The sequence below is a fragment of the Apium graveolens genome, chromosome 7, assembly GCF_009905375.1.
Source record: "Apium graveolens cultivar Ventura chromosome 7, ASM990537v1, whole genome shotgun sequence".
NCBI classification, from domain to species: domain Eukaryota; kingdom Viridiplantae; phylum Streptophyta; class Magnoliopsida; order Apiales; family Apiaceae; genus Apium; species Apium graveolens.
Genome location: NC_133653.1, coordinates 253761186 through 253766449, shown reverse-complemented (window position 1 = coordinate 253766449; position 5264 = coordinate 253761186). Strand labels below are relative to the sequence as shown.

General features: G+C 36.0%; 1 pseudogene; it reads right to left on the bottom strand.

Moving 5' to 3' along the window:
- Positions 1-399: 399 nt before the first annotated feature.
- On the bottom strand, positions 400-5003 carry LOC141671875 (protein kinase STUNTED-like; annotated as a pseudogene).
- Positions 5004-5264: the final 261 nt, after the last annotated feature.

Genomic DNA, 5264 nt, shown 5'->3' with positions numbered 1-5264 from the left:
ATTTGTGAAATTGAGGAGGTAAAAACTTATACGTTCATCCCACTTTTTAAATGAACATATAGAATACCGAATACTTATTCTGTCAGTGTTTTTGGTCCAAATTTTTAATTCTGGCAAGCTTTTTGTACAATGGTTACTTTTTACATTCAAACTGAGTCATAATGATTGTAAATGGTAATTAGGCTAACTTCACTTGTGTGTAAACAAAAACGCTAACAAGAAATTTTCAAACTAATAAAAGTAAAACTGAGATCCAGTAGAATGGAATGAATGCAGCTGGTTTCATAGTTAAAATGCTACCAGAAGAAGCACTTGATCCAGTCATTTAGTGCTAGAGATTTCGATGTAAACATAGACATTTCTTGTGTCCTCTCAGTGCAACCATATAACAAATCAAAATGCCAATCAGAAAGCATAATCACTTTTATTTATCTTCAACAAAAATATATGCCGGCATCCGTTACTTACACTCGCTTCATCAACAACATTTGAATCATCGCATCAAGTACAAATCTTAGTTCCGAACTTCCAATTTAGGAGAGAGCAGAACTAACATTTTCAAAAGAAAAAGGCTCGGGGGAGGAGGACAAACCAGCAAACAACCTCTCATCTAGCACCCATAAAAAGCATTCGAAAGTTGCCAAGCCAAGAAAAAGAGAACGAAGAATATACAAAAGAATTATGAGCCATTATGATTGATTGTTAGTCGAAGCTTGATGAGCGGCTCCATCTGTCCCCCAGATAGTCCTCAAGTGTGATACTTTGTTCAATGCTGCTTGTGGAAAGAGACTCTTCCTCGACATCAAGTAATGCGAGGTTTAGGTGGTTTTTAAGATTTAAAGATGATAATCCGTCATCATCAAATGTATCACACTCTTCTGAAGTACTATTTGGTAATATGGCATCACAATTTTCTGAAGTATCTACTTGGACTCTTGCCCACTTCATCATCTCAACATCACCTTGGAGGAGCTTTAAAATCTGTGATCAAATATAAAGAAGTTATAAAGTTGTTCAAGAAGCTTTGTCCCTGGTAATTACATGCTTACTCTAGCGATGTTAGTAAGAAGTGGTTTGTCCAAGTTGATTAAACACGAAAGAGCCCGAAAATTGTCAGTATGATAAGAGATCAGAGAATTTTCTTAACAGTCTATGATAATCCACAAATATCGAGTAGGATGATGTCTGAAAAATCCAAATTATAAAGGCCGCCTATGTAATCATCTCCATCAAATGATGAATCCGTAAGATATAGTTGTGCAATTTTTCATTTTTTTTGGTTAGGGAAACCTTGCATGATTGGGAGAAAACACAAGCAAACAAATACAGAAGCTTGACAGGACTTACAGGGGTGATTTGCGGCCTAGCTCGTGGTGAACGTCTGATACAAAGGGTAGCAGCTAACACCATCCTTTCCATCAGGTCACAGTCATAGTCGGTGTCCAAGCTTGGGTCTAAAATTTGGACAAATTTTCCTTCATTCAAAATTGGCCTCGCCTGTGTTCAAATATGATATTAGGCGTTCGGTTAAAAGTGAAACTAAAACAGACCTCTAAAGGCCAAATAGATATTAGTAAGCAAAAGACATACCCACATAACCAAGCTCTCTTGCCCTTTGGGATTAACACTGCTTATAGGCTTTCTTCCTGAAAGAAGTTCAAGAAGTACAACGCCAAACGCAAACACGTCAATCTTGTCATTCACTTTTCCGTACATGAAGTACTCAGGAGCCAAGTAACTGCAGGGAATTTGTTTCATAGAAAACTAGTCAATGATCAGTAACTACTTTGTGGATTATAAAGAAGTTCTGATAATTTATGCTAAATTACTAGCAGTTTCCTTTATAAAAACTTTTTTCTCATGATAAATATAGATCTGATGTCTCCGCGGGAATACAAAAATAGGTGGATTTTACAAAACAAAACTTCAATCTTCAAAACCATTGGATGGTCCAGAAAGGTACTAACCCAAATGTTCCTGCTACATCAGTGCACGTCAAGTATGATGAGGTGGTTGATGCCCATTTAGCGAGTCCAAAATCAGAGAGCTGCAAACAATAAACAACAGACCATGAACATCGACATTTTCTTGTGGCTAAGAGTTCGAGAAATTGAAGGGGAACAAAAACGATACCTGTGGCTCAAAATCATCAGAAAGGAGAATATTTGAGGATTTCACATCTCTATGGATCACAGGTTGAGAACATGTATTGTGTAGATATAGAAGAGCCTCAGCTATACCCACAGCCACCTTATATCTCTCACTCCATCCGAATGCAAAAGCATCTTTCTTGTTACCTGCATTTAGAGGGGTATCCAATGGGGTCAGAGATAGCATTGTAAAAGATAAGACTTTTGATCCAGTAATCACGATAACTAACCATGAAGATTGTCCTCAAGACTTCCTCTCGACAAGAAATCATAAACTAAGAGGAGGTTGTTGTCCTCAAAACAGAATCCAAAAAGAGAGATGATGTTTTTGTGACACAGAGAAGTAATTATCTCAATCTCCATAACAAATTCTTTTAAAATGTCTTCAGATTGCTTGAGAACCTTCACAGCAAGTTCTTTGCCATCAGGTAGACAACATCTGTAAACCTCGCTATTGCCACCTTTTCCGATCAGGTTGTCTGAAATAAAAAAATATTAATAAAATTTCAGTAAGTGCAGATATATCTGGGAACAAAGGTCTATTCAAGTAATTGTATAGACTTCGGTAGAAGCAAACCAGGACTAAATTTGGACGTTGCTGAAAGAAGCTCGTTGTATTGAAATAATCTGCAAGTTGCTGAGTACTTTTCATAAAGACCCTCCAGTTCTTCTGGCAGGCTTTTTGTAGTACTACTTGGAGAAGATGGGGAATTCAAACCTCTGTCACCAACAGGAACAATTGCGCCATTTTCGCCATTTAATTCTGAAAATTGACCTTCATTACACTGAAAAAAGCTTTGTTTGTCACTAGAATCAAAGCTTGAAGAACAACTTCTACTAGGCAACCGCATTGCCCATTGAACAACAGAGATCTGCCTCACCAAAGGGAACATAGTCCTGCCAGTGTCCCAATTTGTTGAAATAGCTCGGCAAAGAAGTGGCCATCCAGGTTTCTGTTCAGGTGACTCTCTCCTCGACAGAGACCATGACCTGGATGGAACTATTGGCTTCTGTACAGGCACTATAGCCATAGAGTTGCATTCATCACCATCCGCAGAAGAGTCTTCTATTAACAAGGCACATGTATTATCCGTAGAACGACAATCAGGTGAGCAAATCGAACAATTATTAACACTCTCATTCAGATCAGCACCAGACTTTGGTAAGGTCTGTTCTAATTTTGTAGAAGTATCAAGTCCACATTTTAACATGGAATTTGCCAAACTTCCGTCAAGCAATATCTCATGTTCCTTACTCACTGAGCTCTGAAGTGCAGACAATATGCCGTTCCTATGATGCTCTTCAGCTCCTGTAGAAAATAGATAGTCACAAACATCTCTACAATCAAATAGCATTTGTTTCATGTAAACATCTAAACTAATTAAACACCTTTTGCAGCACCGATATTAGATCTCGAAGAAGTTTCTTTATGAAATGCAATTTTTCCATTATTTACAGCAAGTACGGAACAATTTTTCGATAGTTTCTTAGCACAGTATTTTGCCACTGAAACAGAAGAGCGAAGTGAATGATGATTTTGAGCAGTGCCTACTATAACTTCAGTTGCAAAGTAAGCTTTTGCTTCACGAACTAGTATTTTTCGAACTGATGATCCTCTACAGATCTTGAGTTTAAGGTCCACCTGTAAAAGATCTCAACATAAGTCTTCAAGAGTGAGCTAAAGTAAATTTAAATTACTCATTGTTTTCCTGATTAGAAAGTACTTATTAACTAAAAACCCCAACACACTTATAAGAAAAATATCTAAAAGTAAAAAAGACAAATTGCTTGTAGCTACTGTTGATATCCACCGACAACATCTCTATTATCTCTGGAAACTCATTAATATTTTGCCTTGTTGCAAAGGTAAATCAACAACACTGAGGAAACACAAGCATAAACAAAGAATTTCATATCTGAGGAAATCAAGCAGATTGCGAAAAATCCAAAACAAAAGAAATTTTAAGGGTAAAACTTGTATTTAAAAGGGAAAAAAATGTGTAACCTGTTTCAAGTTGCAGAAGCCTTCATAAACAGCAAGAACAGAATCAAAAGCTTTTACCAGCGACAGCAAAGATGATTTCCCATCTTGATCCACAATTTCTACAATACACAAATTCAACAAATTATTCCATAACTAAAACTCCTAATTAACGCCTAAACGTTCAATTACAAACTAATTTAGCTTACAAACTGAAAATTCGAAGTAAATGATTTATACATGCAAGATACATAACATGATTATTGATCACTACTCAACACCTCTTGGTACAGTGGCATTTCTCTCTTTGCTTTACGAGATATCAAGGGTTCGAAACTTGAAAAGACAAGATGGGTGCGCGAGCATGTGTAACTAATTAAATCATTTATCACTGCCCTAGTGCATGTAAATTTCATTCTCATGTAACAAATTTTTTTAAAAAAAATCGAATTTGCAAAAAATAAAACCATATCATAAATATAAAATAAAAAAATTTCAAACAAAAATCTAACCGTGATCACCAAGAACATGAAGAGCAATGACACGATCACCAGTTTGCGCAACTTTAACGAGAGCCCACGTAAGTAATTCTTTACTATGTGAGTCCATCTTCACTCCCACCACTACTGTCCTTTCTGAACAACATTCCGGCTGATCTCCGACGACTGCATTATGGATCATCTTTGATTCTTGATATTCCGGCCAAATAATGTATTTTTCCGGCAACTTCACCAACATTTCATTTAAGTAGTGAAAAATAGTTCCGTTTGCTTTTTAAAGTGTCTCTCTCTCTCTCTTAAAACTAAAACACCACCAGAATAGGAAAGAGAGAGATGTAGATATGAGATATGATTCGGTACTGATATTACTCTCTTGTTGCTGTTAGTATAATTATGAATGTATCTACCTTCATGGCCCCACTTTTATAGCAAAACTGTTTGTTTTCTTCGTTATGTTCTTTTCAATTTTCTAAATTTTTTGAATACTAATGACCTCTGCGTATTTTTTAAATCGGAACTAATTGATAAAGTTATTAATTTATAATTTATCAAGCAATGACGATTTATTAACAATTTATTAAATCAGTCAAGTATTTTTAATTTCAATCATTAATATTTTGTGAGATATCAAGA